We start from the raw sequence: 13,973 nt of genomic DNA on the forward strand, positions 1-13,973 counted from the left end.
AGGCTGAAGGAATTGATTTACTTACACATAGAAAAGAGAAGGATTGGGGGGGATCTAATCACAATCTTTCAATACCTGAGAGATAGGTACAGGAAAGATGGATGTACTTCCCTCACATGGATGTATAGTGACAAGACAGGAGAGAACAGGCATAAATTCCTTCATGGAAAATACTATATTGTTTTAAAAATAACTCTACACTGGGAGATCAGCTACAACACAGATTGGCCAGATAAGTGGTAAAATCTTCCTTGCTGGAAATATTTGGGAATGGACTTACTAGGAGGGGCCTTTGGTAACCTAATCTAAGGTCTTAGTTTCAGTAGAAGACCAAACAAGTTTTATAGACCAAACGAGATTTATGTGAACTAGACATTACTAACATTCTGTGAAAATAAAAAACAATGGAATTAAGCTTGTCCATGTAAGCTTAGTTTCATCTTCTCACGCTCATATTTTAATAACAGATACAGAAAGTTTGGAATGACAAAAGTGGTTACATAGCTTCTTAGAGAGAAAGAGTGAAGTTGTTCAATGCAGTGGCTTAAAAGTTTGTCTTGCCAAAATTCATGCGACTTTGATTTGGTTTACAGGGTCTGCTTTTAATTAAGGGTTGAGTGGAAGAAGGGAAGGACTATAGTAGAAGTTAAAAATATCTGTATTTTAGAGCTGCATTGAATGTTGAGGAAAATATCAAAATTACAAAAGGATATATAGAAACTAAAATTTTTGTGTTTTGTAGGAGAAAATTTCTCTCAAGCAAGAAAATATAAAAGGGTATTTAATACTACTTTGCAGGAATTTCTTGTGTCAAAAGAGGGGATGAACAGAAGGATCAAACTACAATGAGTCATTCTGTGATGTTTCTTTAGTACCTTGAATTCGAACAATCCTTTGAACAAGCCAAAATTAGAAAGACAAAGAAATTTTCTGAGAAGTTTTGCAGTTTATCTTCAGTAGACTCTGATTTTTCTCAATACTTTTAAAAAGTCTTAGAGTATAAATCTCAAATCTGGATGTTGTGTGTGGCTCTGCTCAATTTCTGTGTCATTATATGACCAGAATAATGAAGTAAGCGGGAACAAAAGGTACATTGATATGCAGTGGCATTATCTAATGGTATTTGCTATAACTTGAATTGTTCATATATTCAAAACACTATGTTCTGTTTAGATAATATTGTAGAACGTGCAAGCTAATGGCATTTAGAAAGCTACCTTTGGTATTCATATTTAGAAATGGTTTTAGGATGCTTAATAATACTGTCATTTTTAGTACAGTTTTGTACTTCTGTGGTGTCAGGCTTGCTGTGCAATAGGGACTGTGTAGATAGTTGGGCAGTTGTAGGACATAACAGCCAGGATTAAATAACAATAAAGGATTCACTGAACTGCACTAATAAATTAGATGTGATTACAGTGCGACAATGCATACACAGAGATTTGAAGAGGCGTGCTGGTGAATAGGCTGTACTCCATTTGCTTATGTTATCTTTCTTTGTGTGAGGTAAGTGAAGAGAAGATGATAGTATATGCTCCTAACTTATATGAAATAATTTATGAAGGCAGTAATAATTGAGGAGGTTGAATTAAATATTCCTTCATTTTTATGCTGTCACCTTTTTTTTTTTATTTCATCCAAATTTCTTTTCCATTTTTTTGTAGCAAACTTACCATTACATGGTTCTCAATAAAACCTTTTGTTTTAACTCTCAAATAGTGTAACATTTAATCAACTGTTTCTAGTTCCTGCTTCTGGTAGAAATACGAAATGCAGTTTTCTCTTCATTGTTTGACTTGTATTTGTAAGTGCCTTTCTCAAACTATATATTTTTTTGTAGTAATCTCAGTTTTGCAAGCACTTTTATGAATTTAGAAAAAGAGCATTGTGCAAAGTAGTTTGTTAGTCTTAGTTCTCAGTATACAATATCGCATAGGTTGCTATAGTATTCTTTCTTCCTATCTATCATATAGTATTTAGTTTCAGAGAACTCAGAGCTGTCCTGTCAAACTTCTTAATTCAACCATTTACTCCCCTTTGTAGCTACATTTTTCAGATAAGTAAAGTGAAGTTCTGTAAGTAGCTGAGCAGAAGAATTTCAATAGAAAAGCCAGGAATAAAAATGGAGTGCTAGACATAGTTTATCCTCTTAGCAGTGCGCTACCTTTGGTCTTTATTTCATGCATGATGAAAACTGTAGATACTGTTTCCAACTGTTTTACAACTTCACTGTTGTAAAGAGCTTCAGAATAGCCACTTGTGTTTTAAAATTTACTTTTGAGCTAGGACAAGAGATGGAGTGAAATGGATCATTAATTTACTGATTCTTAAACTGTTTGTATTGTAGGAGCTGTTGGCACATTTTACAAATGTTCTAACTTCAGACAGGCTTGGTTTTATATAATATCTCTATAACCAGGTGTAAACTCCCAGAGACCATATGCCTGTGTTTGCTCAGGCAGTAAAGTACTTGGCCCAAGGGACAGTCCAAAAGCCAGGAGATTCCCTCCTGGTAGAACTCTCAGCCAATAAGGACTCATCTGAAGTTGAGAGACTTCATTTGAGAAGCTGCTGTTTCAGTTCTTCTCATTATGTTTGTTTTATCAGAGCCGTAGTTGATATCCACCACTCTTTTTTTTTTTTTTTTTTTTAATTTCCCAGAGTAATCTTTTAAAGTTTTCTGCATGAATTTTTTTTTCTGTGTCATGAGAAAAATAAATCTTCCATGTTATATAAATGATTAGGATTCTTTGAGCCTGGTTATTATTCCTGGATGTAGTTAAAAGATGGATTTTTTTTTTTTTCCATATGGTTCTTTTCCATTAACATATGGGTCTATTTTGTGGTTTTGGGAGATGCAGTGATCCAGATTTTCTCTGCGTGTCTTGGAGCCAAATTTTGGGATTTTTGAAAGTTATTATTTAATTAACTACCTAATTCTGCAGGATAGGAATTTGCATCATGCACATCCACCTATAATTTATTTGTAATATTGTAATATTTTGTTCTGTTTTTGTGTGCAGCTTATTCCTGTCTCTGTAAATAAACCAGTAAATGATTAGAATTATTTCAGTGGGGTGTGAGGTGGGTGTATACGTACGTACTTGCTCACATGCAGCCTCCGTCCGCTCACATCTGTGCAGTAAGAAGCACTTAAACCACTTTTTTTCCTTTTTGACAAGATTTTGATATTTGAAATTCTACCAAGTAAGCCCAAGAACATCAGAGTGGTTCTCTCCCATCTTGGGCAAGTCAGTTAAAGCTAGTTTGAATGAATGCATGTTACTTCCAGGGCTTTCTTTGTCTGCAGTTCAGGGGAAGGATTATGTGGCTTAGAATAATATTCAGACCAGCCAATTTACTAAGCTGGGAACAGCCTACAGCTAACTGATAGAAGTAAAAAAAAAATAAAAAATAAAAAAAAATAAAAAAATCAAACATCCCCCACAAGAAAAATATCCAGGAAAAACAAACAAACAAACAAACAAACAAAAAAAAAAAAACCAAAAATCAACAACTCAAGCAAACCTCAAACATCAGACAAAACTGTCTGGACTTTCAGGTTTTCTGGAATTTAAGTTTTTTTTTTTTTTTTTTTTTGTGGGCCCAAGGCAGATGCTTTTGTCTTTTTCAGATAAAAACCTAGAGAAATTTTGTAAAGCTGGACACAAGTAAAATGCTTTTTATTTCAAGCAAGAAAGATGACTTCCAATTGCTCCATATTTCTTATGGTTCAAACTCCTGCCTAGTGATAAGAGAACCAAATGTAGTTCTTTTAAGTCTACTGTTTGAAAATACATTTGTCATCTTCTAAGAAAAGCCATCCATCCTCAATGGGCTGTGGAACAGATTCAGTGCAGTACTGTACTGCACTACTTAAGACTATCATTGAAATTGGGCTCTGTTATGTGATGAATGTCAATTTTTTGGGGGGGAGCCAAAGAGATAAAGCTTGAGAAGGTGCAAGATGTTATAATTGAGTGCTTAGAACATCCAGCTCTAAGCGGGGAGTCTGAAGTGTCTCAAATAGCTTTCTCAAGAGTGAATTGAATATAAAATTCAAAAATTCCTATGTTATGTTTCTTCACTTGTTATTCCCAACTCCATTTTTATTATATTTTTTTAGGATGAAGACTTAAAGTATATTGCTCCCACTAGGCAGTTGGCCTTGCCTCACACAAAACCAGAAGTAAATGACTTATTTAAGGAGTGTACTTCCAATGGTAAAGGAAAACATACAGTGCATCTGGTGCATTAAAAGAACTCCAGTCTCAAGGGGTTTTTAGTACCGTATGGGATTACACAAGTGAAGAGACTTAATGAGACAAGAACAAGTTGGTTGTGACTCCTGCCATGCAAACAGTAAGATCCACAACAATGCATTGTTAAAATTCTGGAAGGAATGGATTTCTGATGTCTCCAAAAAGAATAGAGTATCATTGTGTGGCTCATAATCATGATGAATTATTCGTAATTAAAACTCAGTTATTTTAGCACTAATAATATGCAGTTCATAAATTGTACCTTCTGGGTAGTACAGACCTTATCAGGTTGCAGTGACTGTACTAATACAGAGCACTGTCATTCCAGATTGCAGCTATATCCAATCTTAGTTTATAGATTTTCAAGTCTCTAGCAACAAGATGTTAAGCATTTGTGTTTATTTTTAATATTTTGAATTTTTAAAATATTTTCCTTAGTATAAAAAAATCAGATGTACAGAACTTCTAGTATGCTATTCTGGCAGTATAATAAGGTTAGAAACTGCTGCTATTAGAGGTGTAATTTTCCTAGGAGCATCTGTTATTCTTGTTGAAGCTTGTCATATGAATTGCGTTTGAATCAGAATCTTGGTACATTTAACTGGAATTATTTGCACATCTGGACTGAAACTCCTGAAAAAGATTAAAATAGTAGTATGCTTAAAAGAAAAACATGCTAAAGTAGGCAGTGGATGTTACGGTTTAAGGATGTTAGGTCTCATGTGTATTTATCACTTAGTCTTAGATCCTGCTGTTTCAAAACATATGATCTGCTTTATTTGCAGTGTGTTTCAACAGGAGCTCTATATCCAAATTAGTCTTATAAATAAATTGTCTTATTCATCAGCTTTCTGCTTAAGTGCCTGGAGATGCACATGAAACAGCTGATTGTGTCATTACCTGCTTTTTCAGTAGCTGTGATTCCACATAACTGAGAGTAGCGTAGTGTCCTCTAAAACCAACAATGTCACCATTAATTCATCAGAAACACAGCTGTGACCTTTATCTTATGTTGTTTTTTTTGTTTTTTTGTTTGTTTTTTTTGCCAAACCAACTGGACAAAGAAAATTCCAGTGCACAGTGAAGAAAGTTCCAAGCAATTGGGGTGCACAGGGCTTTGTGTTTAGGCCATTGACCTTGTAATGTGATCACACAAGCTTTTTGTCAATTAATCTTTTAGATCTTGTGAGTGACATGTGAACTTTGACTTCATGGGCAAAAGACAGATTGCAGCTCGAATGGAGTCACCTGTATCCCAAATGCATGATAAATTGACACAACTTTCTTTCTGAAAAACACGAATCTTCTGGTGTTTTCATGTCTTTTACCAAGAGAAATATTAGACATTTTCCCTTTTTTGTGCAGTGACGTACATTGATGAAGTCAGCAAGATTATTCTGACTTAAAATGATTATAAATGGAATAAATTAAAAGACACTGTAGTTATTCCTAGAGCAATTACATGTTTCAAATTGCAAAAACGTTGACTTTCCTGGAAGCTACAAACAGCTGTACTATTTTAATTTTTGGTAATTTGTTTATTGTTTCTAGAGTTGTATTAATTTCCTTGGAAATATAATTTCTTAGAAACAGTGTTTGCACAACTCTTTTGAATTACATCTGTTTTCTGCATGAGCATGTTTGTCAGAAAATGGTTGAAAAATTCAAACACTAAAATAGTCTTGCATTGTCTAGATAGTTTTTAAAATGCCTTTCTTTTTACCATAAAAACCTTTAGGTTATTACATGAATAATTTTTTTTTTTTGCTGGTGCAAGAATGTTGGTATGTCTGTGCTTAGAACATGCTCACGAGTGCTGTGTGGTTTCCTGAGCACCTGTCACTTGGCCATGAGAAGTACAGGGACCTGCCTGCTGTAGTGGTGGCAAGTTGAATGTTGTCCTTGCTTCCCTTTACAATATTGTAGCTATCTCTTTTTTTTTTACCACTCATGAGTTTACCAGGAATGGTGGAGGAAAGGAAAAGGGAGGAGGGAAGGAAACATGCATACTGCGTTGTTGCATCAAATATCTTTGTGCACATGGCTTCTGTTGTCACATCCTAGTAACTCTGTAAAGGCCTGACTTTCTGTCTCTGCAGATACAAGCATCTGTGTTTCTCATTATGGGAACCAGGATAATGCAAGTAATAATAATAAGAGATTGCAACCTTCTAAATGTATGTCATTATCTAGATGTCTTTGTTCTGAGATGTAGGACAGGACCTGTGACTGAGAAAAAGAACAACAGGAGATACTTAAAGTGCTTTTTATTTCAAAGGCCTGGAAAATTTAAAACTGTTATGAATTCAGTGGCAGAAATGACAGTGAAGTTTTCCCACTCTCCCTCGAAAAAAAAGGAAGAGGCTGGCTCTTCTACCCAGTCATACAATATTTGTGCCATTTCTAGTTAGGCAAGACCATAAAATTCAGCCAGATCAGTTATAAGATAAGATATATGCCCGCATTGACAAGTATAGCTGCAACCTAACATTTACTGTAGAAACGTAGAAACTTTGCACATGCTCTGTGGCGACAAACCCCACCAGACATAAAAAATAAACCAAATTCTGTATTGATTCTTCTTTTGACTTCTCAGAAGCAGAGACTGAGATGTGGCAAAATTATCCCTGGTCTTACACATTCATCTATACCCATGCAATGACTTTTCTCTAAAAAGCAGTGACAGTTTGGCAGGTTTTTGGTAGGATGCTCCTCAGAAATAATGTCCCATAGATATTCATGTTGCTAAGTGAAGGGGTCAGAAATGTTTTGTGAGCAGTCAGTGGGAACATTGCCAAATGGGAGAGTGAATTAGGATCCCATATTTGCAATACTGTATGCACTTTTCTGTTTACCTTGTGGGATGGACTACAAGGCAAGGAAACTAAGCCAGAGTAAAAAAATATGGTAAGAAAATCACATTTGTGAAAGAAACTGTTGTTTTTCCTTAACTTAGTGAGGTAGGTTCCTGTCTTACTTTATTAACAAATTCTGCTGTATCTTGTTCCATATACAGCAGAGCTTTCTTCATGTATACTTCCATTAGTGTGTGAGAATAAGAGAATAATTCCAACTCCAAAATGCATATCATGGTTCAGGTTCACAGTATATCTTTGTATGCCGTAGAGAAGAGGTCAGTATTTTGAGGTGCTGTGATGCACACAGCCAATTACAATAAGGTTTGCTTTACAGTTTCTCTAGCGAATATAATGGCATATGAACTCCTAGAATACATAATGCATTTTTATGTTTGTTTTTAAGCTTTAGTCTATGATTGTTTTGGTTGAGTCTTCATGGCTTACTGCTCTTTGGGCCAGTCCTTCTGTTTTTAGTGAGACTAAACTACACTTAATTATTTAGATGTTTGTGGCTTCCTTGTTTTCCTCATTGGTTCGAGGGATTTTATTACTTTTATTGGTGCTTTTATTACTTTTATCGCACTTGCAATGAAATATCGTATGTTATCAAGAAACAGATCTCCATATTATTGTTTTTTTTTCCTATTTATATTTTTCTCCAATAAAATATAGACCGGTAAGTATTCTTAAAATCCCAAGTTGCAGAATTTTTAAATAGATATTGTAAGACACTGTGGTACCACTATGCTACACTGTATCTATTTATTGGGGAAAAATAAAAGCCATCATGAGCAAAAAAAAAAAGGAAGAACTATATATATTTTAACAGAAAACAGCTGCAACCACATCAAGGCATTTTTGTCTGCTCTACTGGATTTGCTGCAAATTAAAGCCACAATTTAATAACATGCAGGGAAGATAGTTCTATGGAATGAAATGTGTTAAATGCTTAATAACAAACAATTAAAAACACAAAACAAGATGTTTAGGAAACTGTTTCTGAGGTTCTTTTTCTTTAGCTGAGTCTATAAAATAAAAGTCTTATTTGGTCCAATTGATAGTAAATGCCAGTTCAGGAATTTATCCTATGTTTTTACAAATGTAGTCAGTGTGCTCAAATTAAATTTGATTTCTAATCTAAGAATACTTGGAAATATGTGGTAAAGTGTGGTAAAGACAGGGAATTATCCATTGGTTGAGGAAGATTTTAGAAAGAAGAGAAAATTCAATGCTTATACGCTGCATATACTCATATGCAGCACAATGCTCAGCTGTTTTTTTATTGTTATTATTATTTTTAAATTAAGTAAACTATATGAGCCAAGCGCTGAACTAATCTCAAGTTAGAACTGACTTCTTGCAAAACACCTGTACACAGCCTTGAAGTAGAGTAATTTTGAATTTACATCACAGACTTTTATCATAGTTTTAAACCAATATTTTTTTACAATAATACTTACTCAGACATCTTCATTCTTTAACTTTTTAGTTACTTTAGTTATGTTTACTTATGTTAGATAAGGAATGACTGATAATTATTGTTTAGTGTCTACTAAGGTTTGTTGATTTTTCAGTGATGTATGCCTTTTACATGAAGTCAGTACATCTTTGCCTCTTTCATTTCACTCAGCAGACTTAGTTGCTTAGATAGTACTTAGAAGTACTCTTCCCAACCACTAATTGGACTCTTTTATAACTTGGACAGCAAAAATGTTTTTGTTTCAATCTTTTTTTTTTTTAATTTTAATTTTTATTGTATTCCAGTTCATATTTTAGGAGGGTGACATTTTACTGGATTTAGTCATAGTTTTACATTCAGGTATTTTAGGAAAAGATTAGTTAAATAGGAAAAATATATCTAATTTCATTAAAATACAGCTTAAAATAATGTTTACTCTTTAATTACTTTTGTCTTTAGCTATCATATAGAATATATTCAGAATTTCCTTTCTCATTTATGAATGACTTGTTTTGTTGTATACTATCTACAGTTTCTAAGTTAATTGGGTACTAAAATATTTTATTTTGCTGCAACAGTAGTTCAAAACTCAGTGAGCTTTCTTTTATAACTCAAATTGGTCTTATGTTATAGTAACTCCTAAAATGAAAGAAAAAGGCAACATACTAATGGAGTCATATTTGATGTTTTAATGGTGTAGGTTTGAACCCATTCTCCTCAAAAATGTTTAGAGTCTAAACAGTTTATGAAAGTGGAGCTTCAGAATAACAGTCTTCCTCAAATGCATGCATGCAATTGGGAAAAATAGATGTGTAATCTCTTAAAATATTTATTTGTAATTAATAAATAGATACTTAATAGAAATCTTAGGAACTTTAGACCAGTGTGAAATTTCAGATTTTGTTTTTTGAAGTTACCTCCTTAAAACATTGGTGAGGATGTACAATTCAGATTTTGGTGCCCATGTGTGAGAACTTCACTGCTAGTATGCAGGCAGTTGGAAAGTGTTGTACAGTCTGTAAATCAAAAGCTACAGTGAAATGAAACTAAACTTGAAAGCTACAGAGAATGGAGGGGAGGAAATGCATCTTAGCTGCTCTAACAATTCAAAATAAAGCATTCTGGAATTTTCAAAATTGTGAAATCATTTTCAGATGTTTCCAAGCAGCAATTCACAGTTAGTGAAGAGATTTTGGTGCCTTTGTATCCTAGCATAACACTACGAAAACTCCATAGCTATGAGTAATATCAGTTAGTGTCCATGTTATCACATGAAAAGAAAGTTATTGTGAAAGTTACTTTAAATTTACACCTGGAAGCCAGTTGCTTTCTATTTCTAAAGTCTGCAGGGTGTGGCATAGATGCTGAAGCAGTTTTTCACTATTTGCACATTTTAGCCACAAGCAATTAACTGGATATTATTAAGGAAGGTAAAATAGAAAAACCTATTATACCTCTTTGTAATGACTAAAATATGCACGTTTAAATTGTTTTTGCCTGCAAGGACTTGTCATAATTATCTGTACATTTATGCCCTGAGGGCTATATGCTTAAAAAAAAAAAAGAAAAGAAATTAACTGCTGCAATTACTGTGTCTCTCCACAGTTTCATTCACTTTTCTTCTTGTCTGCTGTATCTGCTGACAGTCTAAAGAAAGTTGTATAAATTCATGCCCGCCTTAAATATCTATTATGATTTCTCTATTAGAGAAAGGGGGAAAAGTCCTTTATTTTTTTGTCCATTTCCCATTTATTAATGAAATTCATATTTTCTTCTAAATCTTTGATGGTGTTTTAAGGCTTTGTTTTTCAGAGAGTATTTATTTGTATCCACACACCTAATAATGGTTATTATTTTGTGGTTATGGTGTCTCATGATGTTACAAGTTGAATTCACTTTTTAGTCAAGGATGTTAGCAGATGCCCACTAATCTTTTCTATACTTTTTTCCTTTTTTTTTTTTTTCTTCTGGTGTTCCTTTCCCTGTTTTCTTTCCTCAGTACTTCAGTCCCATCTGCTTTCTGACTTCCGTTAGCTGCAGTTACATAAAATGAACTACCAGACCTTTTTCTTCTGCCATTAAACAAGTAGAACGTGGGAAAAAATAAGAGAAAGGAACATGTAACAAAACAGAAGGAAAGATAGCAGATGGAGGAAAAGAGCATGGAGTCTTTTGGTCAGGAAAAGAGTGGTTGCTTCAAAAGTGATTGCTGCAGTCTCATGTTTCCATAAACATATCAACAAATTAGAGCATCAAAGTGAATTGTTTTGAGCAAGTATCAGGAGAAGTGTTGTTTAAGATACTTTCAGATAAAGCAACAAAAAATAAACACCTGCCAGCTACCTAAGTCCTTAAATAGTCCTGCCTTTCTAGTGCTGCTTCACATACTGTGTGTCATTTTATGGTTATATATCCTGAAGTTTGTTTTTCTCCTCATGGTAAAATCTGATGAAGCTTTTTAGTGTTAGTCTGTCTCTTACTGTGCAAATGTGGAAAACAATCCTAAATCTTTGAACTTGCAATCCATAGTCACAGCAGGTCTGTCCACAGCTGCCTACAAGTTTGCATTCCTACCACATGCAGTAAGGCTTTCTCCACAGACCCGTGTCACCAAGGAATTCAGTGTGGAACAAGAAATCTTCAGTCAGAGAGGTGCCACAAATGTGTGAAAAAAATAGCCTCACATAAACAGTAAAGGTCATTAGCAGGCTCTTCAACTCCTGACTAGGAACTAGTTTTTTGGATCATTAACAATAAAAAGCCTAGGAAATGAATAGGACTCAGTGTCCTATTAAAAATTAGCCAGAACAATTAAGAGGTTTTCCAATTTCTAATGGGAACCAGGCCTAATAGCTCATTTTCCCTTGTTTCTGCATTTTGAATTACATTAATTTTATGTCCTTCTATTTTTAAAGGAATATCTTTAAGTATTTTTTCTACATAGGTGTTGTAAATTATTTACAGTAAGGGCAGTGAAGGCTTGGGAGAAGTGGAACCTCCTGTCTCCCAAAGGCTGCTTTACTGATCTTAAATCTTGTGAATCTAAACTAATAAAGTGAGCTATGAAGGGATTACTTACGATGTGTACAAATGCGTACTTTGCAGCCTCCTAATACAGTTACAGTATTATGAGATCACGCATATTAAGATGCTCATTTAGTTGCAGAGGCACAAGCTTTTTTAGAGTGAGATATCTCTCCTTAGGGACATACTTGCTTCTCTAAACTCTTCTGATTTCAGCAGCAGCCTTTCTGCTATCATTTCAATATAAATTTCTTGCTGTTGGTTTGAGTAATTGTGTAAATTACTCATGGCTATTTAAGAACTATTTTCTTTCCTGCTGCATGCTTTTCCTTAACCCTAAAATGATTCTGGCAGGAGACAATTGCAAACAGTGAGCCTTTATTGTTTTTAATACACCTCACAAAAAATAAATTTAAATACATTCCTTAAACATGCATTCTTGCAAACATGTCTTTTATAATGAACTGAAGTGAGGAAGAGGTAAAGAAAGAACAAAAAACAAATAGTATTTATACTGCTTTGCCTGCAAGCCTGCTGCTCAGGAGGAAGATTCCCACACAATTACGAATATTTTTCTCTCTCTAGCTGTTAAAGTCATTTCCCTTTCCATTGGCCTTAGGTACTAAATCTCCCCAACTAACCTTTAGGTAATAATCAAAGTAAACTCTGAACTAATTGGTGGTAGAAGCCAAATGATTTTCCTGAAAGGAAAAAGGAATAGGGAAATTTGTCCAAGGAAAAGAAGATTACAGACAACTGAGCTGGGGGTAGTAGGGGAAAAAAAAAAATAAAAGAAAGGTAGAACAAGATGATCTCCCTAACTATGTTGATTCTATGCTTATTCTTTCTCACCAGATGCAGAATTTATTTCTGCAGTGAGTGAGTTGCCTGGTCATTAACATAAAATTAACTCCAAATGGTCTTGGCCAAGAACTTTGAAATATGTTAGTATAGAACCACTCACTCAAAAACACATGGGAATCCATGTGGGTTTCCAGATGTGAGAATATTCTATGATATAAATATAGTGATGTTTACATAGCATAATATTCTGTTCTGTGATAATACCCTAGATGTGGCTGTGCTTCCAGTAGTGCTTTATACTGTGGTTCTATACCTGAGTGAATGCATCTGTTTTTACAGAAATTCCATTTCAATAATAACTGTTTGTAAACATACATTGTCTGCAAGTTAAAATACTCTCTCAAGACATCTAAGAAATTCAACATGCTAGTAGATTAGATTGACAGTGAAATATTTTAAAAATTCCACATTTAATTTCTGATTTTTCACATGTTTTTATTTTCCCTCTCTGATGTACTTTTCCTTAGTATTTTCTTCACTAGGATTAAAATTTAAAGCCTAATAGAAGAGTTTGAAGAGGTATTTTTTGTTTCTCTGATAAAGTGTTCACTGCTAAAGGTTGTGGTTTGATTTCAGTTATCAAAAGTATATTGACTGACATCAAGTTTAACTGAATCTCAGTATGATTACCTAATTTTATGTTCATTTATATAGAGCTAACTACATACAATGTCTTTTGAGGCTTTTTGTTATTGTTTAAAGGCCCTTAATGTCTCTGTTTCTTTAAAACGGTACTCCTATGTTTTCTAAGTGAACTTAGAGTGAGTTTGTGAATGGAATTGCTTTATATAGGAAAAGACTAATGGAAAAAAAAGGTTGAACAAAATCTATAAAACACATAAAGTACGTAAGTACAAAAACCAGTGCCTGAACTGTACAGTAATCAATATATAGTACTCATTCTTAGATATCACTAATGTGTGTGTACATTTTAATACATTATGATGATTGAAAGTAACATGAAATGTCTTTCTGATGAATTTTGTCATAACGCTTTCTTTAACAAAGAAATAGTATTTTCTTCCAGACAGAAATCTTCCCTCATTCATGAACAAGTATTTTTCACACATAATCCATACATCATTGTGCTACTCAGGCTGTGATCTCATCTGGTTACGATCAGAGTCACACCATGTATGTACATGAATAAGAGATCTTCAGGATGAAAACTCAGCTAGAGATCTGATACTGATCTTTCCTCTGAAATGACAGCAGTTCCAGTTATGTGTAGTGCTCATAAATGAAGTTATTATTTGACATGGATCAGGACAGCTGTAGGGAGTTTATCAGGTTGCCAGCTGAGCCTATCTCTTGGGCTTTGGATAAAACCAAGCTTTTAGTTGTAGAGAGCATCTTTTCCATTTGATATTGCAAATTACAGGGGCTGCTCTGAAAATAATGCCTCCTATTTCATTATATTGGCCCACAGTGTCAGAGGCAGATGCTGGTGGTACAGCAGAAGAGGTTGAATCTTCCTCCCAGTATTCCATTTTGTTATTGTGTGAC

General features: G+C 34.1%; 1 protein-coding gene across 4 annotated transcripts in view; it reads left to right on the forward strand.

Annotated features, from left to right (window-relative positions):
* FSIP1 (fibrous sheath interacting protein 1) overlaps positions 1-13,973 on the forward strand; it is a 78,783-nt gene that overhangs the window by 55,452 nt on the left and 9,358 nt on the right. The gene's annotated exons all lie outside the window — the stretch shown is intronic.

The sequence above is a fragment of the Phasianus colchicus genome, chromosome 5 (genome assembly GCF_987193195.1).
Source record: "Phasianus colchicus chromosome 5, bPhaCol1.hap1.1, whole genome shotgun sequence".
In the NCBI taxonomy this organism is placed as follows: Eukaryota; Metazoa; Chordata; class Aves; order Galliformes; family Phasianidae; genus Phasianus; species Phasianus colchicus.